The 26,543-nt window shown below is 41.9% G+C and overlaps 1 protein-coding gene across 1 annotated transcript in view; it reads left to right on the forward strand.

Moving 5' to 3' along the window:
* Window positions 1-18,208: 18,208 nt before the first annotated feature.
* Window positions 18,209-26,543, forward strand: part of LOC124116566 (sphingolipid delta(4)-desaturase DES1-like) — a 31,551-nt gene continuing 23,216 nt past the window's right edge. Inside the window, exon 1 of the mRNA XM_046477955.2 lies at window positions 18,209-18,335. The gene's annotated coding sequence lies outside the window, so the exon portion shown is untranslated. The remainder of the gene's footprint in view (window positions 18,336-26,543) is intronic.

Genomic DNA, 26,543 nt, shown 5'->3' on the forward strand with positions numbered 1-26,543 from the left:
CATGACCATCAACAGTCAAGTGCAACCGCAGCTAGAAGTAAATAACACAAGATCACACAGTCATTTCTACAAGGTGAAGAAACTTTCAGTAAGTTAATGAACACAATAGCTTCAATTGAAGATTCTTTGAAAGTTAAGAAAGACATTAATGTTGACGTCAGCACTTGATACATTAGTCGCACCAAATATGCGTAACCGACATAAACATTCCTGTAAATCTTTCTATAAACCCTACTGGTCAGAATATCTACAACAACAATGGGATAAAGTGCGCGAGGCTAAAAAACAGTGGTTAGCAGGCAAGACTAATAAACGAAGAACGTTACGTCAACAATATATAGCAAAAAGAAAGACTTTTGACTATTTACTCCGTAAAAGTAAACGTAAAAACAGGATGGACGAACAACGACGATTACTGGATAAACATCATAATAGTGACACGTTCATTTTGGAAATGTATTGGTAAAATTGGAATTTCTAATGACCGTGAAAGTAAATTTATTCCATGGGAAATAGAAGGCGATGGTGTTTTATGACTAATAAATCAACTGTTTTAAACAGATGGAAAAACGATTACAGTGAAATGTTTGCGGCTGATAATCAACAACATTTCTACGATGAACATCTCTTCAAAGTTCAAGCTGACCTAGTCAAGAATAGTGTGACCTGTGACATCGACCTTGACACTGCTGACCTAGATTCACCCATCACTCGAGCTGAGGTTGAACGTGCAGTTGCACATGCGAAACGTGGTAAAGCCTCGCGTTCGAGGCATTGAAAAACGACAAGTTTTTTTACACTCTTTTTAAATTGTGTTCATATTGTTTTGATAATTCAACTTGTCCTAATGTATGGTGTTCTAGTATTATAAATCCAATACCTAAACCTGATAGTAATTTACACAACCCTTTATCATATATAGTCCATGAGCCAAACCAGATATTGGTACCACCTGGGGTGGCAAAATCTCAGGATGATTTTTTGAAAGTCATATATCCATAGATGAAAAAAATCTTTGAAAGCAATCCACAACTCAAAGCTAAGTGGTTGTAATCACCACATAAAGGGGGACCCCAGAGTCGAATCCACGGGACTAGATTTCAGGGTAGGGGAAACCAGAAAGTGGAATTACTTTACAAGCAATAGTCATATGGTGAAGTATGACCACTCAAAATGTTAGTAACCTGATGCTCTACATGTTGGTATGTAATATAGGACAAATGCAGTAAAAATGTAGGTCACCAGAGGTCAAAAGGTCACAACATTTGACCTCTGCTTAAAATATTATCACCTACCAGAACATATATTGCAGATGCCACATCAATGGGACTTTCTTAACCCAAATGGGCTATGATTGAAGCCAAGCAGTACCTAAGTCTGTTTAAAGTCTGATAAAAGTGAACTTTATTATCTTTTATGGTGTGGTACAGAACGGTTAAAACGAATGTCATCATGCGCTAAAAAGATGTACAATTGTATGTGGTTGGGCTGCTTGAAACAGGTTCACATGAATTTATTACTCTCAACGCAATAACAAAAATGCAGTTATCTGTTGCACAATGAATATTAATATTTATTAAGATCACACAATTAGACACAAAAACTATTTTTATCACATTAGTGTTAGAAACTTAAGTCTTGATTATTGTAGACCGAAACATGGGTGGTCACATATGAGTCTTCATTGTACACTGTTGATTACTTATCATCTGGACCAACATCAACATCACCCGCTTCAAATTCAACCTCGTCCTTAACTTGCTGATTGCTACATGTCTGTAATTTGCAAAGGTATGTTTATTTCACGTTATACCGAAGGCAGGTACAGCTCTCCTCTAAGCCCTTCTTTAAACAGTTACATGCAACCAATTCCATCACTGTCGCAGGTGGTGCTACCCCCCCCCCCCCCACCCCCCACCCCACCCCACCCACCCCCACCCCAACCCCACACACACACCCCAGTCAATAACCAAGGCCCCACCCTCCTCCTTCCAACCATGACCAACAGGAAAAGCCTCCGATTATGTTGTCAGAACAGAACAGAACAGAAGTTTATTACTCATGAATCACGTATTGTGATATAGAGCATACAATATACATATTTATATTTACAGACGTGTATCAGTGTGCATAAACATAAAGTAATTACAAACATAGTATATACAGTAATTGAATTATTACTTAAAATGTTGTAAACCATCCTTTAAGTATTTCGCCAGCTTTATAACAAGAGGTTTGTAGGAGCAAACCATAAGCTGGTTAAATTTTTCAACAGTGGGATACTTACAATAATAACTCGGGAGATATTTATTTCTTAATTCATGAAGTGATGGACATTGTAGAAGAAAGTGGAATTCGTCTCCAATATAACTGTTGCATAATGTACAGAATATGTGATCTTTATTAACATTGAACCATCTTCCCTTTCCAATTGGTAATCTGTGATTAGCTGTTCTAAATTTGACTATCCACTTCGCTAAGTTGTATGGTAATGATAATACATATTCCTCAAGGCGAGGCTTATCTTTGAACATTGTGTAGTATTTACCCTTGGAGGATAAAGTCGCAGACTCATTCCATTTTTGATAAAAGTTATCTAACAATATGGCTTTAGTATTTGCCTTTAACCAAGTTAAACTGGGGAAGGACTGGTTGTCCCAAATCCAATTCAAACCAACCTTATACAAAATATCTCTTACTGTTGTTAACCATCCAAAATGTATATTATTTGTGGAATTAATATGAAAAAGAAGTCGATACATTCTGCTGGACAGTTTTTCAGAATTTAATATGATCTTTCCACAAAATGCAATCATTCTGACTTTTATTTGAATTTCTAGAGGATACCTTCCAAGCTCACCGTAAACCATGTAGTCAGGCGTGGATTGCTTTAATCTTAAGATAAATTTGCAAAATTTTAAGTGAACACGTTCTATGATTGTTACACTCTCATATCCCCAAATTTCAGCTGCATATAAAAGAATCGGTTGTACTAACTGGTCGAAGAGTTTAAGTTGACAATCAATTGGAATATCCAGCAATCGTGTCTTTCTGAAGATAGCGTACATTGCTTTTGAAGCTTGGTCTGATAATGTCTTCATTGCTTTACTAAATCTACCAGTGTTACTAAAAATTATACCAAGATACGAAAATTCTTTCACAAAATCTAACAGACTTTGTTGAAAATAAAATTGTAAAATTTCTCGTATTGTGGCGTTTGGAAAAGACTATAACTTTTGTTTTTGGAATATTTACCTTTAGTTTCCATAATTCACAATACTCTTCAAAAGCATTAAGTGCTCTTTGCAATTCACATGCTGATTCAGCAAGCAATACTGTGTCATCAGCATATAACAACATAAAGAGCTTTACATATAAACTTAACTGCAAATCGAACTTTTCGCTGACGTATTTTAAACCGGATACATCTTTATTTTCAAGGAACGTTTCTAGATCATTTAAGAAAAGGGCAAACATGAAAGGTGACAAGTTTTCACCCTGTCTCACGCCAATCTTACAAAAAATAAAGAAGAGTTATTTCCTTCCAGGGAAACATATGATTTTATACCTTGATACATATTATATACAACATTAAAACACTTCCCACCAAGATTTGAGTTTAACATTTTGAACCAAAGACTGTTTCTATCAATAGTATCAAAGGCTTGTCATCACTATACCCGTGCTTATGGGTTTCACCAAAGGGGTGAACGTCTAATACCTGCATCACTTCGGGCTTTCCTTCCACATCAAGCTGACACGCCGTGATATAACTGGAATTATACGATTCACAGCGGCGTTAAACCCAACTCACTCACTACTCTTGTGTACGGTTCCGTTTGGTTAACTGGGTTTGTGTTGTGATTACTTACTAAATTTGAAGTATGTTTAGAAGAATGTTACTATGTTCAAGCCAAACATCGTGAATATATCATGCAACCGAATTATTTTTCAGGAGAATAATTGCAAACTAAGGTCCAACATGTTGATTTCCAATGTATCCAGAAGCAAAGATCTTATACGGGTGTATAATCTCTGCAGGAAGTTAAAACAACTGTCAATACAATAAACCATGTAGAACCATAAACCGCCGTATGAAACGGTATGAATCATATTTTACAAACAGTGAACGACTTGAAACTGTGCTCAAATCTGCACAGCAAGTACAATACATGTGATTATGAGTACAACTTATTACAAATATCTGATATCAAACCTGTTGTTTTACATGTGTTGTTTACTGAACAAAGTCATGCTTCATAGAAGCCTGGTATTTAATCGTGTTGAACAATAATTTGCAATAGCAGTGTGAAGGGAGAACGACTGAGTGCACGTTACATGCTTGACCTTAATTCCTCCCTGGAACCATTCTCACTGGCTGCCTGAATAACATACGATACATTGCAAAGGTAGTGTGCAAAAGAGCTATTCGGGTAAGGGAGATAATCACTGACGCTCAGTGATACAGCTTGAATAAGATACGATGTACAGCATTGCAAGGTCACGCGTGATAAAGCTCTATACTACGCATACAGCTAAAGGAGATAATCGCTCAATGAACAATAGGTTGATTTGTTAGTAAATTTTAATAAAGTCGATATATTTAATTTTATATCATAGATACAAATATGAATTTTTTTAGTCCGATAGTCACATGTTGTCGTTGTACAAAGGCATTGAAAACTGTTCATTGTCACGTCACATAAGGCCACAAGGGTGAGCTGAACTCTCGTGTGACCGCCCTTGGCAGCAATCACCAGCTGTCAATATACAAAACAGAATAATACATCAAGATGACAGTTTTCATGTAAAGATTAAGTATTTCTAAGCAAATTAAAGATACATATGTCTAGATATTGTACATATCTTTAAGTTTCTTAGAAATACTTAATCGTTACATGGAAACTGCCATCTTGATGTATTATAATGTATTGTATATTGACAGCTTGTGATGAATTGTTACCAGATGGCTCCAGCTGGGGTAGCAGACGACACACTTTCCAACAATGGGGAACAGGGTAAAAAAATGAATAGGCTGGTTATCATCGACACTCGGACACTCGCCCCGCGAACACGTCCTCCTGAGCTCTCAAAACTACAAGCCGACTATGAGAGACCTCTCAAAGTCACTACCGAGGGAGCTTGTTTCCATCCTGGAGCCCCTGCTGGCTTACCGGGTTGGGGACTACTCCCTCAGGACTTCCTAAAAGTCCAACACCTCCACCATCTCCATCATCTTTGACTTAGGTCAAAAGAAGAGGCCTCTGGTCAAAGCCCCGGCCAAGACCAAGCCTAAGGAGAAACCCGCCCCGGCCCCTGCCCCTGCTGCACCACGCCCGGTGAAGAGGAAAAGGCCGCCCAAGGTAAAGAAGACCCCTCCAGTCTCCAACATGTAGATCGAGGAAAGTCTTCCTACCACCCCTCCACCCCCAACAGCAGCACTGGAGCTCGCTCCCCTCGAATCCAGGGGGGAGGAGCCCTTCCGCTCGCCCGAGGGGACAGGACACGGGAGGAAGAAGAGAAAGAGGAGAAGCATATTCTCCCCAGACGCTTCACCCATCCCAGCTACTCCTACCACCCAGTCCATAGAGTGTCAGACCGCCGACCCTCCAGGCCCTACACTCAATGACAGCCACACCCAGACCGCCACACCACCAGTCCCCCCTCTCCGAGACAGCCACACCCAGACCAATCCGGTCAAGGTGCCAAAGGAGAAGCCAGAGGACGCGCGGATCATACTTACCCGGGAAGCGGCAAAAGTCATGGACTCTCACAAGCACCTGCCTCCACCCGCCTCCGGGAAATCAACCAACCGGATCCACCCTAGCAGCCGCCCCCAACCAGCCATGGTTATGGTCCAGTCCATAGAGGGCGAACGCTTCGAGCATGAGATCCACAGTTTCCAGGACCTCAAGGACTTCCTGGAAAACAGCGATGTTGTTTTCAACAACAACTTCGTAAAGGCCATGGCGGCTCGACTAGTTGACGGTCTCTTTCCAGGCCTCAGCCGAGAAGCGTACAACATCGCCACCACGCTCCTCTCCGGCCAGCTGAGGTAATCTCCTCTGGTCGCCACACACGCTCGCCGGCCGACGCCGTGCCTTCCCACGCTTGACCCCTTCCCCACAAACCCGCGCCCAAACTTTTCAATATTATTGAGTACTTTTTTACCACCCACTCCCACCCAGCCAAACCCCCTCCCCCCCCCGCAGCTTTATTAGATTAGGTCTGTAAAAGTTACATATTTTGGGGTCGCACTTCTTTATTTATTCATTACGCTTTTATTTCTCCCAATAGTATAAAGTGCTTCCCCGTGTGAGAAATACGCTATTAGTCGGAAAGCGCACGTTAAATCTCCTAGTGTCACTCACTCACTCACTCACGTTATCATCGAGCAGATGACTCACCAATCTAAGATGTATTGAAAAAACACACACTTAATTCTCAACCTTATCTAATGTTAATTCAACAATTTATCATATACTTAGCAGTGGGATATTCTGTTTATAAACTCTCATAATTCTATTGAATGGTTCTGTACATTCTGTCAATGTTTATTTGTACAAAGCAATGTACAGAAGTGAGACACTAATAAATTATTGTCTGTCTGTCTACAATGTATACCGTACAATTAAACCGATTACACACAGAAGCTTCACTTTGAGCTCCTTGTTTTCTTTAAATACCGCGATCTGAGACACTATAAAGTGGTATTTAGGTAGACAGAATACTTGTCTATAGATGTAAACACATTTGATGTTACATCTGTGATGTTTAAGTTGATTTTGACAGCCCGGGCCAAGTCGGACCCAACACAAGTCAAACACTTCTGATAGAGATTATGTTGAGAATGTAAAGGGAAAAGGGCTTCACTTTGAGCAACTTGTTTTCTGTAAATATCTGAGACACTATGAAGTGGTATATAGTTAGATATAATACTAATCTATAGATCTGAATGCATGGCATGATACATATATGAGGTTTAAGTTGATTTTGACAGCCCGGGCCGAGTCGGGGCAAACACATGTGACAGATTTTCTTGAGAAAATACAGTAAATGTGCTTGACTTTAACGGGTCCGTTTTCTTTGAATGCGGTGTTCTGTGACATTATAAAGTGGTATATAGGTAGACATAGTACTAAGCTACAGATGTAAACACATTTGATGATACGTTTGTGTGTTTAAAGTTGATTTTGACAGCCCCGGCCAAGTCTGACCCAACACAGACAAAACACTTCTGATAGACTATGTTGAGAATGTAGAGTGAAAAAGGCTTCACTTTGAGCACCGTGTTTTCTTTAACTACCGCAATATGACACAATATAGCGGTATATAATTAGATATAATACTAGTCTTTAGATATAAAGAATGTTAGGAACTTTAGAAGTGCTAGGAGAGTTAACACGTGTCGTGTCAGCCCTATGACATTCGCGAATATCCACTTCCAGAAACCGTCCTGTGTTGGTTTAACATGAATTAGTAAAGGTTAATTAGGGATGCCCAACACGTTAATTAATGAAAGAAGAGTAGTCAAAACACTGTCGTTTCCTGCCCTGGACATCACACCCCTACACGCTAAGGTCGGTGAGAAACTTTCTCATCAAAGGTGAGGTTAAATTGGGTTTAACGTCGCGTCCAAGATTATTGCACTTATATCGCGACGTGCATGCACGTGTATGTGTGTGTGTGGCTGCTTGTACTAGTCCGGACTGATGCCGATTTATAGTGCTAGCTCACTGAGATACCATGCCGCAGTTTAACATGAATACCCCACTCAGACACAGTATACTGACTCCGAGCCGACCAGTCCTTGTTTTAGCCCCTTAATGCCGAGCGCCAGACAGGGTAACAACAAGTACAATCTTTTAACGTCTTTTCGTATGACGCGGCCCGGGATCGAACCCTGGACCTTCCGCTCTCCGGGCGGACGCTCTACCACAAGACCACGGAGGCGGTCTCTCATCAAAGAAAACACACAGTCAAGACACTGACTTTTCTACGAGGACTCACGGTATGTAGTCATAGTTATCCGTTTATTACATTGTTGAAGATGCAATTTGATTCAAACGGGCTTACACAGTTTCGGGTCAATACCCAAAATGTCAGTCAATACCTGGTGTGACCACCATTAGCATTGATCACTGCCACACATCTCCTGTACATTTAGTGGATCAGACGATTTGTGAAGGCCCTAGGGACCCTCCTGCACACATCCAGAGCAGCTGTACGTAGTTCATCGGCAGTTGTAGGGACTGGGCGCACATTGTGCAGACGCCTTTGAACCTCATCCCACAAGTGTTCGATGGGGTTCAGATCAGGGCTGAGGGCTGGTCACGGTAGAACACGGATGTTGTGTTGTTGCAGAAAGGCCATGGTAGCTCTGGCAACACGGGGACGAGCGTTGTCCTGCTGGAAAATGTGTTGTTGATGTTGTGCAAAAAATGGAACAACGTGGGGTCTGATCACTTGGTCGATATTCCGCTGAGCAGTGACGCCGTGTCCCCGACCTTGACCAACATTCAGAAAGCACATGGGTCCAAGTCTCGCATTAAGTTCAATCCCTGCCCATATCATGACGCTAGGTCCAACCCATGGATCCCTTTCCACAACGTTTCTGTCAGCAAAAAGGATCACCTCGACGCCGCCAAATTCTGACTCTTCCGTCTGCATGGGAGACACAAAAGCGACTTTCATCAGAGAAGATGACAAGCCTGCACTCACGATGACGCCAATTGTGATGACCCTGTGCCCACTGAAGTCGTGCTTGTCGATGCCGTGGTTGGAGAACAGGACGACGTGCTGGTTGGCGACATCTGAGGTTGTTGGAACGGAGACGTCGGATCACAGTGTCCCGGCTAATGTGTCGATTATGTGTTCCTATGGTCTGTCGAGCACTTTCACTTGCAGTTAGGAACGGATGTCGCTGGTGTTGACGGGTAATCTGCCGATCTTGTCGAGGTGTGGTGACCCTAGGACGACCGCTCCGAGGAAGGTCATCTGTGGTCTGTGTAGCATTGTATCGATGCAGGAGACGGTAAATTATGGTTATGTTAACGTTGAAATGACGGGCAACATCTTGGACAGACTCTCCAGCTTCCAAACGTCCGAAAGCCTGGTTTCTCTGAATTTGAGTTAGGCGTGGCATTGTTGACCAAGGAGCGGTAGGTCCAAGAATCAGCTTTATACCCACTACAGTTCGTGACAGTTCGTGCAATTTCGATTTCGCGAGAAATGGGTGCATGATACCCACATATTTATTGAAATGGTGCGTTTTGGCGATTCGTAGTTTAAATGCTTCCAAAATGCATTGTGTGTGAGTATAGTTAGGTCGATAGCCGACATAGTATGGTGTATTTTATTGTATCTGGTGGGTTGGTTATCGTTTAGTAGTACTGGGTCGTTATGTTCTATCCATTCTGAGATTAATTTGCCGGGTTGGTCTAGGTTATCTGCCACCCCCCAGGCAGGGTGGTGAGCATTAAAGTCCCCTAGGAATATAGTTGATTTTTTTTCCCTATTTGGGTGAGAATGTCTAGATCTTCAGGTTTTACTTGTTTGGTAGCCCAGTGGTATATATTTATGATGTTAATTTTTTTGTTTTAAATTTGTTATTTGTATGCCGTTAGTTTCTAGATTAGGTGTGTTTATTTTAATCTCTTGATAATTATTGTTTCCCTGATGTATATGATGAGGCCACCACCGGCGTTACCTGGTTTAGTTTTGGTTCTATCAAGTCTTCCTGACTTATAGTGTTTGAGGGTGAATTTAGTTTTGGAGGAGAATTTAGTTTTCTGTATGCATACTACATGTGGGCCTTTGTTTGGTTTGAATTTAGTTTGAAGTTCATGGCCGTGGGAGGCTAGCCCGTTGGCATTCCATTGACAAATATTTAGACTTTCCATTACTGAGGACTTAGTGGTTGTAGGTTAAGCTTTTGTTTTTAGGTTTGGTTTATTTGGGTGCTTCTCTTAGATTAATGTTGAAGAGTTCAAATGGAGTTGTTGTTAATTTTAGCTTGTAAGCTACTGAGTGGAAAGATTTGATACTAGCGTTTGGGGTGCTTGGCTTGAGCATGTAAGCTAGAAGGATAGGTAGGTTATTTAGTTGTTTAGTACTTGTTGATTGTGGGGCTTTGCGTTTAAAGAATTTAGTTGTTTTAGGGGCTGAAAAGGTGATTTCATTAATTTCCTCCGTGGTAGAATATTCGCTTTCTTCGTTTAGATCGGTTTTAGTTGCCTCACACTCCATGGGGTCGGTTTGCGTGCATGGTTGTGTTTGTGTTTGCATGCTGGGTTTAGTTGTAGTTTCCTTATTGTCTGGGTTTTCAGGTTGTGCTTGCTTGTGTTGAGATGTTGCTGCCCTGGAGGCTGTGGTGTGTTTGGTGCTGGGTTGTCTTGCGATTTGTTTTACATGCGGGTGTGGATGTTGTGGCTGCGGGTGGTATGGGGGAGAATGTGAGAGTGGAGGGTGTGAGGGATGGGTGTTTCGAGTGCAGTTTGTTCGCCTTGCGGGGTTATGGCCCATACGGAGTCTGGGAGTTTGGATATGTGTGTGTGCGGGATGTTGTTTGGTTGTGGTGTGGGTAGGAGAGGTTGGGATGTATGAGGCGTGTGTCTTTTAGTTTGTAGTTTGGTCGTGTTTATGTTGATGTGTTTATTAGCCTGTTGTGTTAGGGTGTGTCTGGATTGGGCATTGATTGGAGAGTGAGGAGTGGTTTATGCTTTTACAGTGTATGCACCAGGTTGAGCATATGCCTGGGCAGTCTGTTTGGGCGGGTTTTTTACATTTGGATTTTTGGAATTTGCGGTGTGGTTATACTGTAGACAGTTTGAGCATTGTTTAACCGGTTTAATGTAAGGTTTAACCTCTAGTTTGGTTTCGGCTCTAGATCTTGGTCAGATTCTTTTGGGTTAACCCTAATTACTCTGCATGTGAACAGCTGCCAGTTGGGGATTTGGTGGGTAACAGTATATTGGAAGATTTGAGTGATTTTGTTTGCTGCGTTGTAAGAGTCCTGATTGGGGAAAATTATTTGGTATCCTTTGTGAGCCTGTTTTAATTTATCGTAGTGATTTTATTTTTTTTAACCAGATTCCTATTTTGTTGGCTGTAAGTAAATTGTGAGAGAATGTTGACAGGGCCGGCTGAGCAGAAGTACACTGCGAATGTTGTGAAGATGGAGGCAGGGGAGATGGAGGGGGTGCTTTGAGTGTCGGAAGTGTCCAGTTTCCATTTTTGGGGGTTTGTTGTTTGCGTGGGCGAGTAGGATGGTTTGGAGGGGGAGGTATCTGGAGTGTTTTGGCCGAACTCGTCAGGGATGAGTGAGTGAGTTTGATTTAACGTCGCTTTTAACAGTATTCCAGTTATATCGCGGCGTGTCAGCTTAATGTGGGAGGAAAGCCCGAAGTGATGCAGGTCTCAGACGTTTACCACTTCGGTGAAACCCACGAGCACGGGTATGGTGCTGACAAACCTAGAAACATAATCGGGTCGAACCGGTATTCGAACCCACAATCATAGGTTTCTGGCGTGTCCAAGGGACGCAACTCTGCACAGCGAATCGCGGCGCCTTAGACGACTGGGCCAGCCGTGCCCCCTCGTCAGGGATGAGTGAGTCTGGTGTCCTCCAGGAAGTGTTGTGCGGCTCCGAGGGTGTTGGTGAGTCGGGTTTATGAATGTCTGCGTGAGTGATGATGCGGGTGTCGGACATGTTGTTGTTTGTAATGGGGTGGTTTGAAAGGATGTAGTGGAATGTATTTAGATGTAGTTGGTGAGCGGTGTTGAGGTGGGTGTTGTTTTACGGGAAAATAGTGTAGTTGCAGTGAATTGGTTGGTGAGATGTGTTTAAGGTTTTAGCTGTTTTAAGGAGTTTTTGGGAGAGAGTTTTTTGTTTAGCTAGGTTTATGGAGTTAGCTTGGGTGTGTTTGTGGTTTTGTGATCTTAGTGAGGATGCGTGTGTCTGTTGATAATTACCGGAGGTTCCTCCTTTGGCTGGCTAACAGTGGAAGCTGTGCAGGCTTGGCTTGGTTTGGATGGCTTGGTAGGCTGGTAGGCTTGGATGGCTTGGTAGGTTGTAGAGGTGTTGCTAGCTTGGAGTACAAACTGCGACTGTTTAGAGGCCTCCCAATCTTAAATACTCGGCAGAAAACGAATGCTTTAATGTATAAATGTAAAAACTGTCAGGTGAATAGTAGACGTCACACATCCTTCGATCATTGTAATGGTCAGTTTACAGACCCGGTATATTGACATTTGTCATCAGCAGGTGGTCAGCTACTGACCAGACCAGACCACACCACGTTTTTTTAGATTACAGACCCCTTCGTATGAAATTGGTCGTTGTTAATTGAAAGAAATGCGGGAAAGGATTATTCCAAATAATTAGATTCTAGCAGGTTGCGTAGACGAGGCAAAACATAAAAGTTGTTGGCTTCTAATTGTGACACTGTTAGTACGATGAATTTACTACATGCCATTCCACTTCCTGTGTTACAACAAACGCAACCCCCTTTACCCAACCAGCAGTTATTAGTTATTACTATATTTATAATCCCAAATTAAGTGAGTAAATGCTTTTGACTTCCCCATTCACGAGATTAATATAAGCTTGTACACCTTGTTTGATCTCGTTGTAGTGTACGTTTTGTAGCTATTTTGCTGAATAAATTGTCTATTCCAGCAACAGGTAAAGTGTGTTGAAGTTTTGGCATGTTTATATGGTGTCTTAAGCTATGATCTTCAGTCAAACGTGTTTTGAATTTGTAAAAAATGTTTTAAACATGTGTTTTAACTTTCGCATTTGTGTTTTGACATTTTACGCAATATTTATATCAGATGCAGACAGGTGTCTGTCGGAAACACAACCTTGCGGTTTTCTTTGAAGAACGCAAATTATAATCTCAGAAGGTAACTAAAATGCAATTATGAATTTACCTATGAGGGTTGAGAATTCAGTTACGCAAATGATTCACATGTACTCATAGAACAAACGCATAATGTTTACAATTGAGAATTATTCATAAAATACTACTGGTTAACACATGTTAATATTAGCTTTCAACGTTGAACATTAGATCAATCGTAGAACTGTTAACGTTACTCAAATAGTAGATGTTATTGAGTTGATACCATTAATGTTTGGTTTCACAGTTCAAGCATCTTCTCACAATACGCTAATTTGATTTTTCGATTACACTGATTTTTAATGGAGAAGCGTTTCAGCTTAACTACAAGTGTTGTGTCGCACCGTCTGAAAATGCAAGTGTGGAATTAATCCAAATTACACCTACTTACTTACTTACTTACTTACTTACTTACTTACTTACTTACTTACTTACTTACTTACTTACTTACTTACTTACTTACTTTGGAGATTTAACGTGCGCTTTCCGACTGATGCGTATTTCGCACACGGTAAATTACACCTGTACTCAGCTTGCTTATAATTGCTCCTTGTGTAATTGTAATCAAGTAGATGTTGAGTAATCAATCAACCATTTGCCCATAATTAGCTGTCCCGGGATTTTAGTGGTAGTTAATAGCCTACCGTTTCATTGATAACTTACGCATTTGTTGAGGCTCATTAACAGAGATGAGTAAACCTGCACAACTTACTTCAGTTTTTGTACTGTACTTGGGTTTCTAACGAGCAGTACCTCCTTTTGCATCCTGCGTATCCTTCTACTTGGTCCGGGTCTTTAAAAAACATCTGAAGCATCACGAATGTAAACGTTGTTGCATTAAATGTTTGAGAGGTCGCCTTCTGCCTTAGCAATTTCGACTGGCCTGGGACTCATGTGTGTGAGTAGGGTAGACATATCTATTGTGAGTTTGGTATTCACATAGTTTCTGTTTTTGTATTGATATGATTTCTACTTTCGTATATTGATATAATTTCATTTTTATCTTTGGCTGCTCTGTTCATTTTCGTTCGAGTAGCTGCCCATCTCAAATGTATGAGTAAATGTACGAATGTAAAACAAAGTTGCTAGATATATAGAGACCTTTTATTGACGGCGTGTTACGACGTAAATTGTAATAAAAAGGTAAATTGTAATTTTTATTACAATTTGCGTATTACAATTTACGTCAAATTGTATTACAATTTACGTTGTTATAACAATTTACGTCAAAATTATTACAATTTGCTGCAAGTATTACAATTTACCTTTTTATTACAATTTACGTCGTAACAAGCCTCTTTCATTATGTGGAGATTTTACTATTCACGCCAAGAACACTTGTAGAACACTGAAATTGTTCACTCATTCCTGACGCAGGAATCGACACGGTAAAGCTAATAATACAGGATTGTTCGAGTCCCTTGATGAGCAGATCATGGGTGACAAGTAAATTATTAAATAGTCCTAACCCATTCATTGTTGTCGACAGTCGCACTGTTTTCGCTGACTTGTCCTTATTAACCGAGCTGTGCGGTAGCCGAGTTTGGTCATGGGTCGACGATATTTGCACAGTCCTTATTCATGTGACCAGTGTTGGGTGATAAATGAACCCTTGCTAGTTTTGTGGACTTTTCCGGAAAGGTCAAATCCGTGCCTTTTATTGTTGCACGTTTTTATTTAGCGGTTTAACTCTCAACATGCAAAGGCATGACTAGCATTTATTAACAGGTTGACACACGACAAGAGTATACATGTACGTAGTAGAATTAAACATTCCAGACAAAATTGGGACAGATATTTTATCTCCTATACGCATGGTTTCCACATACCAACATTCCCCCGTGGTGAACGTATTACGATGATACTATCTGTGGACAAGGCATCGGTTTCATTCGTTGAAGGTGACTGGCGACGTTAATCCCGGACCACTCACAACGTCATGGCACACTTTGACAACTCTTTGCCCTGATGGGTAACCAGACTGATACTTCCCACCTGACCAACGGTTCACTCCCTAGGTAAACCCGTGGCAAGAACCCCGTGGAGAATCGGGTTATAACTGTCTTCAGCGACCCATGCTTGTCGTAAGAGGCGACTAACGGGATCGGGAGGTAGGGATTGCTGACTTGGTTTGATGCAGGTCATCTTATCCCAGTTGCGCAGACCGATGCTCATGATGTCAATCACTGGATTGTATGTTGCAGGCTCGACTATTTACACCGCCGTCATATATCTGGAATATTGCTGAGAGTGGCGTTACACAACAAACAAACCACGGCAAGACTTATGGTCTTAACAAACAGATGGTCAAAATCAGGGAGTATCTTGGATTAAAACCCACGATCAGTGGATTCTCGCAAACTCAGGGACGCAGTTTTCACTCTCACGCCTTAAACCAGTAAACCCTGCTCCCATTTTCACTTATGGTAGGGAACGAGATATACCTGGATCGCAGGAACTCCGTGTGCCCATACTATAGTATGACGTCACAATGAATGGCGCACTGCAATGATTGAGGCTGAGTGATGTGCCTAGCGGGCGCAAAAAAAACCCCCAAAACTGAGGGCACCCCGAAATATATCTTTAAAAAATAGGGGCGGACGGGTAGCCTAGTGGTTAAAGCGTTAGCTCGTCACGCCGAAGGCCCGGGTTCGATTCCCGACATGGGTACAATGTGTGAAGCCCATTTCTGGTGTCCCCCGCCGTGATATTGCTGGAATATTGCTAAAAGCGGCGTAAAACCATACTCACTCAATCAAAAAAATATGGAGAGACACAGGACGTTATGCCAGCCTATGGAAGTCTTGTCCTGGAATTTGAACCTACAGTTAGCACGCCTGTACTCTGTGGATATAAGTGTTCAATTAGGGTCAGGGAGGTGTCGTAATGAGATGATCTGGGCGTATTTATAGTTCGCCCCTGGCGACTGGCTAAACAATCGGTACATTACATGCGTGACAAGCTTGCCCAACCCGTTAAAAACACCTCACTCCAGCATGTGACGACAGGTTTAGTGTAATGTGCACTGAACAATCATTGTGAGTTTGACTTCTTGAACATCGATTGCCGCTGTCAGTTAGTAATTGCATTATTGAACATGTGGTAACCATCGCATATAAAACAATGTATGAAATACTTTGTTGTATACGTTGCATGCCACCTCCAGTAGTGTTGGGCCATTTACAGGCGCACGGGCATAACAAACGGGCGGATCCAGGATTTTTACAAAGTGGGGATTCCACTTGGTCCATTTGCAACTCCATGTTATCACTGTAGGAACCACCCCACCCCCCACCCCCAACCCCCAATCTAGATCCGCCACTGTAATGCTTCGTTTTGTCTCCCTCATGATCAGTCTATATACAATAGCAAGTCCACTACACGCACGCAATGCACGTAGTTCATATGGTTTATTTCAAGATACATATTTTTTACAGCTTTCACGAAGACATTGATGTATAGTTACAGTGAATAGTTGTGGTGGCATCCTTAGTGACGTGATACATTTTGTCTTACTTCGATGACGACAACGTCTACTTGTATTTGCGTTGTCAGATGCGGGCTGGTTGTGCCAAGATTTCCTAAATGAATATGATCCTTTCGACTTAATGTAGTAATGAATTACGATAATCCGTTAAAACGGATTAGCTGCATGATTATTTGGTCAATGTCAACATATGTTGATAACGGATAAGTCGGGATCAAATCCTTTCAAAACACACAAAAACGTAAGTTGTGGCAAAAATCTACAAACAATATTCATTTTATTGCTCGAACTAAGCATTGTTTTTCTGTAATTTTATCGAAAGAAAAAAATTGTCCCCGAAAATTCGTGAAAAATAGAATTATGCTCCAGTGTTGAAAAAATATACTTTGTTGCAAGGTGTTTTTAAAACTTAAAAAAATACAGGCTCATAGTTTTAAATTATAAAACAATTCTGGGCCCCGTTCCTCAAAGCGATCTTAGCACGAAGGTGATCGTAAGTCCTATACTTTAACATAGGCTTACGATCATCGTAGTGCTAAGATCGCTTTGAGGAACGGGGCCCTGGTTTGTAGCTGAAGCTGATAAATATCCAATCTCGATATAAAATGCCAGTCCCCCCACCCCAGAATATCAAATGGTCCCTAAAGCAGTCATAAAATATTTATGGTTGCGCAATGTTCCTGATTGTTTCAACACCTGATTCACAGCATGGCCGTGTGGATTGTGCAATGTCACTGAGTAAAGGCTATGTTTGCTTCAAATTCATGTGCACATGACCGTTCATCAAAGGTTCCCGCCCCTTTTGTACGAGAACTAGTTTTAAGAGAAACAATATATAGCGAGTGATAAAACTTGAACTTAGATGTAAACGAATCATAATGAGTTTTTGTGATATTTTGTCACAGCATTGATCGAATGTACTCAGTGTATGGTGAATAGTGTCAGCAGTGGGGGTTAGGTCAACCCCAGACTGAAGCAGTCGGGCGGTAGGGTATCCCCCTTGTGGTTCAAGCCATCGCCCGGGACGCTGAGGAATAAAAGTGCGCGTGGAGCCCTGGTGATCACTGCCCCACCCGTCATACCCCGCGTAAAGCGGTGGAAATAGTAATTGAAATTGAAATATCAACCCGATGTGTATCAGTCAATTGACCAAATATATAAATCTATATAAATGTATCCAGATTAAGCTAGATGACATGTATTTTGAGTTTGGGAATTTACAATTAGATAATTTATATGGCGCATTTGCTTTGTAATTCAATTGTATTCAGCCAGATGTGATTTTCAATCGTTTCTCAGAGCTGGTATTGATCGGCGGGGTCTTGTTTATAATGCTTCGACCTGGTTCAGGTGTTTATCGCGTGCAGTTGCCTATAGCAACGTTTCCATTCTGTCTCACATCAGCTTCTGTCTGGTAGTTACGACACGACTACTTATAAATATAATCAAAATAGTTGGGTCGTGAAACGAAATTATGCAATATTAACATGCATTTCCTTTGAATGACTTCATAATTTCAAAGAGCATTACATGTGGGTCTTATATGATATACAAATCGTGAAATTAAAAAAAAGATTCTTATTAAACGCTAAAAGTATAGATTACTATTGGAGTGTATCTGAGGAAGATAACTTTAATAAATCTTATCGTGTCTAAATGATTTTGAGATTATATTCAGTTTTCTGATAATATCCACCAGAAATATTTACCATAAAGTGTTAAATTGTTAAGTGTATGGATATGTGTTTAAAGACTTACATGGGTTCATCTGAGGTCTAATGGCTACATATAGGTAGTTGTTAGGTAAATAGTTGTTCTAATTTCCACTCCTCGCTTCACTTATCACGTGCTATTTACAGAATCACGTCACGTGACAGATTGTAGCTTCACCATTCACGTTATCGTCCCCGCAGCGGACAGACGGAACTACTGGGCAGTTTCCTCAGGTGAGTTAATTTTAAAAAAAATCATTATCTTCAACTTCAATTATTGTTTTCTGTCAAAGTATATATTTTCGAAAGCTTAATCAAACTTTATTTAACAGTGTTGAAGCATATTACGCGGCAATGAAATAGAAAAAGAAAAAGTCCAATGAAATGAAATGTATTAAACATAACCACACAAGACAAAGTATCTACATGTTTTGTGCCAAATGCAGTTGCTTGTCTTGGCATTATGAATACTTTCAATGTCCTTGTCATATTTATCCATGGAAACTATAAATGATAAATACATGTCAGGTTACAGTTAGAAGTGTACAGATAATTGAACATCAACAAATTGATATTGTTGGTTTATATTTCAACATATGGTTTGTCTTGCAACCAACTCACTAGCTGTATAAGCCAAGCAAACCTGCTCGACAACACATCTCGAACGTTCAACGCAAGTCACGACATATAATGTTGGTTTATTTACGCAATGAATATATCAAAGCGGAGATTATAAAACCTACAGGCTGAAGGCTTCATTGATAACTGAACAACTTATAAGCCCAATCATGTCGGTTATTTGTTATGCTTGTAGACAGACAGTAGTTTATTTACCTCTCACTTCTGTACAACATTGATCGCAACAAACAGTGCGTGGGCACTATGGTTATGTAAACTAATCAGAGTCATAAGGGGCTCTCTGGGAGAGATAGTAAAAGATACGTGGTAAAAATTCACATTGCTACCATTTGTTTATATAAAAGATGCTTTCTCTGACCTGCCGTCTCCGTGGTCTTGTGGTAGAGCGTCCGCCCGGAGGGCGGAAGGTCCGGGGTTCGAATCCCTAAGATCTGGCCATGAATGGACACATTTAATTAAAGTATCTCCCCGCCAATGTCATCATACAACACAAGTAATGTTTTGGTCGTGGATGGGGCAGTGTTGATGGGTCGCATGCATCTGTTGAGAAGGTGGCGGGTAAATTGTACATGGGTAGATCTGAGTTACTGGTATGAAGTTGATGTTTGGTCTTTCTCAGTACTGATTTGAACAGCATATTTGATAGATGGTAAAATGTTTCATTGAGGCCGGTAGCCGACACGTTGCTGTACGTGATGGATGAGTGGCTGGTTGGGTTGTGGATCGACGCGGGGTACACAGGAAAGCGTGCCGTTGTTGTTAGTCTCTCAATAGATAAATGCACGTACACAACGGTGTTGTGTAAGGAAGTCTTCACGTATTTAGGACTTACCTGGTTTGACTGTGGGGGTGTGGAGTGAACGTGCAGATTACTTTAACAAGCATGCTACCTGCTACCAACGCTAAAGGTGTTCTTCGTGTATGTACTGCTACATGCTGCCCGATGGACTATGTTATGAAACGTTGGAATACAGAGCGTGGCGTGTGCCAAGAATAGCGTAGTGGTGATGGGTCGCATGTGTCTCTCTGAAGTAGGTATGGATGGCGCGGTAGGGTAGCTGGGTGGGTCGCTCGCGCCTATATAGGAGGTTCGGGTGATGGGATGGAGTAGTGGGGTGGGTCGCTCGCGCCTATACAGGAGGTGTGGGTGCCGGGGTGGGGTAGTCGTGACAAGGTGAGGTAGTGGTGAAGGGGTGGGGGTAGATGTGACTGGGTAAAGTAGTAGTTACGGGGTAGGGTAGTTGTGACAGAGTGGTGTAGTGGTTACGGGCTGGGGTAGTTGTGACAGAGTGGTGTAGTGGTTACGGAGTGGGGTAGTTGTGACAGAGTGGTGTAGTGGTTACGGGGTAGGGTAGTTGTGACAGAGTGGTGTAGTGGTTACGGAGTGGGGTAGTTGTGACGGGGTGGGGTAGTGGTTACGGAGTGGGGTAGTTGTGACGGGGTGGTGTAGTGGTTACGGAGTGGGGTAGTTGTGACAGAGTGGTGTAGTGGTTACGGAGTGGGGTAGTTGTGACGGGGTGGTGTAGTGGTTACGGGGTGGGGTAGTTGTGACGGGGTGGGGTAGTGGTTACGGAGTGGGGTAGTTGTGACGGGGTGGGGTAGTGGTTACGGAGTGGGGTAGTTGTGACGGGGTGGTGTAGTGGTTACGGAGTGGGGTAGTTGTGACGGGGTGGTGTAGTGGCTACGGGGTGGGGTAGTGGGTAGGTCTGGGTACCGGTATATGAGTTCAGTGCAGATCGTGGGCAGATGGAGGTCAGAGTTTATGTGTGTGAGAGAGAAACTGACAAAAGAGATGACATAGGGGAAATAAACAGAGCTCACAGAATAGCAGCTTGATATTTAATTAGTAGGATTAAACGCCAGGCACTGTTATCACGCGCGGCGAGTTTCTCCGTGACTTACGGGGGCACTGTGGAATCTCGGTAGCCTATTTACTTACATCTTAATACGTGTCCACATGATTGCTTTTGAGATATTTTAGCTTACTGGTTTAGATGACTTTCTGTTCTACGTAAGGCGACACACGGAGCAACTGATACATACCCTGCTGTCTGAGACAGAATAGGGGGTATTTTAGCTGTCGCTGATTTTGAATAGTTTATAGATGATGCGCATTCCATGAACTGAACAAGACGGTGGTTGTAGCGTCACACACAACTGCGCACGGGCTGTCGTTGAGGCAGACGTGTGTATTGATAGCTTGAAAATGTTGTTAGTTGCGTGACTGGACGAGAAAAACTGCCCCACGCCCATTCCCACTCACACCCCACCAACCAAGATGAAATCTGTATGGCATATGGAAAAAAGAACATGATTCGACATGTAGTTTAGTCGGGTTGGGTATTTGTATTGTAATTGTCTGTCGCTGTCTATTGACTTTGTGTATTTGGTAACGCCTGACACCGCCGCTGTCTTGGGTCTGTGTGTGTGTGTGTGTGTGTGTGTGTGTGTGTGTGTGTGTGTGTGTGTGTGTGTGCATACAGAGAGAGAGAGAGACAGACAGACAGACACAGAGAGACAGAGAGTCACATGTCCGACTAAGATGTCGAACTCCTGGTGGACCAATAACTATTGGTTACATTGTCATCAATCGTCACTGTTCAAAGTGAGTTCATGATAGACTTTCCTCATAATGATCTGGCCCATGGTTTGACATGGACATCAGGCCTATTGATGACTATCGATCCATGCACCCTAGATACTAACGACGCTACAGTTCACCGATGTTGTTAAGGCCTTTTCACGCAGGCGATTAGTCAGTTTGTGAGTGAATATGCAAGCATGAGACACCGAGCACCTACCCGACAGATAAACAGGGTATGACAGCCTGATCAACTGAGTCGGACCTTACAAAAGGCCTGTCATATAGGCCTGCTCCACCGTGACTCACAGGTGCTGTAAATATAGAATACTAAACGAGCTCCCGTGTTATACCAATTTTATGAAACGAGTGAATAGTTCTGGTATCTGACGAGCGAAAGCGAGTCAGATACCACAACTATTCACGAGTTTCATAAAATTGGTTTTACACGAGAGCGAGTTTAGTATTTTATTTATTACTTGTCATTTATAATGTTTTTAGAATTATACTGTTGAGTGAAAATAGGCTGACACCTACACGATCCATGGCATAATCCTATTGAGTTTAACACAATAATACTTCAAACACGTCAAAAGTTGAAACGTATGAATTTAATATCATACAATGGTCCATCTTTAGAATTCAGGCGTTCGTCCCACAAAATTATCGTAGTGCTAAGGCTATCACAACTCACATAATTTAACTTAGACGAACGACTGTCGTTGCGCTAGAGTACGATCGCCTTGTGGAACGGGGCCTTGCACCTTAAAGTTTACAATCACGTCACAATACCCGATGACGTAATTTGTTGAATTTTGTTGCAAGTTCCATCGGCGAAACAATGCCATGTGACGTCAGCCTAGCAACAAGGTTGCTGGGGTCATCGAGTGTGCATAAGCTCCTCCCAGTGATCTATCATCTCCACACACAATGTCGTTGAATACGCCAAGGGATGTTGAGAGCTTTCAATATTTGTTCGTGAAACGTGTTCCGAGAGTACATAAGCACGCGTTTTGGTATTACACAATGTGTAATAAAGCTGTATGTTTATTAAACGGGTGATCTCTTTACGGGCAAGTAATAAAGTCTGGTCCCTCCTTACAGACAATTGCCTCCGTTTACTCAGAAGTCCGTGAGTGGATGCTATTTAACGCAACACCCCGCAATATTTCAGCGGCATTACGACAGGGTGTAAACCGACCGGGCCAGGCCAACATTGAACAATGACACGCATCCTACCCTCGTTACGCCTGGCCATCCGATTCGGAAAACACTAGGCACTGGGGGCACCAGATCACTATGGGTAGCCAGGTGGATATTATTATTAGTATGTACAGATTAAACTAAAACATGCAGCAACGAGGGTTTGGGTGATCCTTGAACAGTCAGGCTGGTTAGGCTCATCATCAGCTCAGGGCCCTTGACCCCTCTACACGCAGCCCAGACAGCGAATGGGACTTCTCCCAGGAAGCGCTTCCTAGTCAAACCCACCCAGACCTTTTCGGATATTGTGAAGACTCCCCAACATTACCCAGATTATCACAAGGGCTGTATTCCTGGTAGCAAACCCGGGTACTCTTCCAAAGTCAGTCAACAGATTGGGAAGTACCAAACCTAAGGCACCGAGAACATTGGGGAGTCGGACAACTTGGTATCTGAGATGCAAGCGTGACATTTCGAAAGTGAGGTCCGTATATTTGCCATGTTTTTCCTGAATCTTGTCCATCACATTAGTGTCAAAAGGGACAGAAAATTCAATGATATAAATGATTTCATTGGATTTATAAAAACGGACAAGATCAGGTTTGTAGGCCTGGATAGGTCTGAGGCCGTATACGGGCCTATTCCAAAGAATTTTGTATTTATCATTTTCCATGACGCCCTCTACATATTTTGGGTCGTACCATGGATGGACCTTTGTGTCAAAACCACAAGCATGGCGAAGACGGTAATAAAATAATCGAGCTACACCATCATGTCGTTTAAGATACTGTACTTGTGCCAAAGCTGGGCATCCACTGACAATGTGTTGGACAGTCTCATTTAATTCATCAAGTTTTCCCTCGATATGGGCATTCTGGAGTTTGTCCCTAATCTGCATCCCTAAGTACGTATAGGCCTGAGGTGAGGTGAGGTGAAATTGGGTTTAACGTCGCGTCCAAGATTATTGAACTTATATAGCGACGTGCATGTACGTGTATGTGTTTGTGTTGCTGCTTGTACTAGTCCGGACTGATGCTACTTCACTGAGATACCATGCCGCAGTTTAACATGAATACCCCACTCAGACACAGTATACTGACTCTGAGCCGACCAGTCCTTGTTTTAGCCCCTTAATGCCGAGCGCCAGACAGGGTAACCCCTGCGAATACATCTCAAGTTGAGTTGACCAGCAGTTCATTAAAGACTTGAGTAAAACAAGTAGTCGCTCGGGGAGGTCAATACATTTCAGTGACTTCAAAATCCATTCGTGAGGTACAGAATCATAAGCTTTTCTGTAGTCTGTCCAACACATTGAGAGGTTACGGTGGTAAGTTTTAGCCTCTTCAAGGATCATTTTCTGAACCAGCAATTGATCCTTACAACCCCAACATCCCTTTCTGCTCCTTGTAGATAATGTCATTCGAAGCGCAGCACAATGACACGAGATCTGTAAGACACCCTGTAAATAGTTTGTACTGTGTGTTCAAACAAGTAATTGGGCGGAAGTTTTTAGGGTCACCTTTCTTTGGGAGAAGTATTGTTCGCCCTTTGCAGAACCAAGGCGGAACATCCCCTGCATCCACAAGAGAAGTAACACAGTGAAGTAATGGTGTTTGGCCACAAGGAAACAGTTTCCAATACCAGTTTCAAATACCATCAGGTCCTGGCGCCGTATTAGATTTGGACTTTTAATGACATTTTTTAGGCAATCAGGTGTAATGAAACACACCAATGGTGACCTTATTTTTTCATGTACACTATTATGGTAATCCTCTACCCATGGTTCCTCGAGGTTACAGTTGCCGGGTATAGACCACAACAGTTTCCAAAACTTTTCACTGGAATCCATGGTGGGTCTTTTCTCATCACTCTCATTCGTTGCATTTAATTGCCTGTAAAATTGTTTTTCATTTGATTTAAACAATTTATTTTGTTTTATGAAATTATTTTTCTTGTCCCAATTTCCTTTTCTTTCTGTCCAAACCTTTAATTTGCCTTTAGAGAATCAAGCATTTGATTGAGAATTTTCTCCTTTGTTGTCTTTGTGTTTTGTTTTAATTTTTTCCAAATTGATCTCTGGCGTTTTGACATAGATTGTCCTGAAGAACGCAATTTTAAACAAAGGACACATCTGTCCTTGTTGCATTCAATTAAATTTGAAACCGGTTTTTCTTTTGATTTATTTGTTTATTTCCCTTTTGTGGTTCATTTTCTTTGGAAACTGTATGGAGTTCCTCCAGTGTTCGAGCAGCAGCATACACGCAACAGTTAATGTCATGCAAAGAGCAGTCCGCATTGAGAGTAACAGAAATAATGTCATTTAATTTATGAAGTTGATTCTGTGGAAATGATTGGTTAATTTATATTTGCCTCCGGTCCTCAATCGGTAAATCACAGATTTGATTATAAAATGACATAAACAAAATATACAAGGGATCATCAGAAAGATCATCGACAGCAGAAGGGTCGGAAGAGGGGGACCACTCAAAATCTTCTAGGCCAACATAAAATATTTCCTTTTGTGAGCCCATTAGTGGGTCATCCTCAGGTAGTTTAGGGAGAACCATGCGAACGTCCATTTGCAATTTCGGGTCTGCTGCTGTTGGAACTGGGGGTTCATGCAACGGCGTCTGACGAGTGTTGGCAGTTAGCTCACCAGACTCACGGCGCATATACAATTTCAGTCGCCGGAGCTGGTCGCGAATATTCTGCTCTGTCAGGAATGCATACATTTGCATGACTTTGTCCCAATGTTGCTTCAGTAATTTGACATTTATACGTGGTGTGTCTGGCCATCCTGTTGCTTTCGCACACTCAAGAAGGGTGGACTTCAGTTGGTACGTCCAAGATATTCTTGGATGGGTTCTGTGCCCCCCCCCCTGGGGCAAGTCCCATCTCCAGTTTGGTTGGTCTGTATACCGGAGGGAGGCTGACTGGGCTGCGGAGTTGAACAATGTTTTTTCTTGGCGTTCTGTAACCCAGTAGTTGACCAGCTTTGGGGGGTTAGCCCTAACTGGGTGATGTATGTTTAGTTCAGGGGAATAAATCTTCCCTACCTAGGCCCACCACGGAGAGGCGTACATCATCAGGCCATGGTTATTATTATTATTATTATTATTATTATTATTATTATTATTATAACATCACATGTTGTCAACTAGAATGACTCATTTATTGCTGCATCGCTCCACGTCATCCACTGTTAGTTGGGCACGAGCTACACTCGACGTGCGGATGAATTATTTATTGTTTAAGTTGTCGTGTACACAGATGTTGTCTGCTGATGCTAGGTAATTTTACTGGGCAGAATGTTCTGGAATTATTCATGTTTCTGATATTAAATGGCAGACTATGTATAGAAAAAAAACACGACTCCGAGGTTATGCTTGGGATTGTAATTAATCTAATCTAATCTAATCAATTAATATAGCTCTGACGTTTCAGTTTATCTGTTCACAGGCGCTTTACATACAGCATATATACAAACGGTATACATAACTGGAATATTGCTGAGTGCGGCGTTAAACAACAACAACAACAAAATTAAAGCTGCAAGCAGCAATGGCGGGCTCCAAGTTACACTGTGCACAAACGTCCATGTTCGAATCCTTAAAGGGTTTCCTTGTACCAAATCCGTCACATGTAGGCACAACTTGCAGGGTATTGCCGCTACGAAATTGGCGTGTGCTAAGTCTGTTTTAAACCCATTTCCGACATCAAACATATTCGAATCCTCAAAGGGTTTGTTTGTACCAACTCTGTCAAAAGATAGTCACCATTTGAAGGACATTGGTGTGTTCCAGGGGTGTCCCAAATTCTAATCAAATATTACCACCAAGTGTTGTTACTTTTTCCATGCACCCAAGAACAGAAAATAAGATGCATATGATACCTAACTTCATGTAAACTTGCAATAGTTTCTGTCAACAAGCTAACAAGATATGATCTTTAAAGTAAAATTTCGGTAATTTTTTTTATCAAAATCAAAATCCAATACAACCGCAACTAAAACAGATATC

The sequence above is a fragment of the Haliotis rufescens genome, unplaced genomic scaffold (assembly GCF_023055435.1).
Source record: "Haliotis rufescens isolate VD_foot unplaced genomic scaffold, xgHalRufe1.0.p SCAF_12, whole genome shotgun sequence".
In the NCBI taxonomy this organism is placed as follows: Eukaryota; Metazoa; Mollusca; class Gastropoda; order Lepetellida; family Haliotidae; genus Haliotis; species Haliotis rufescens.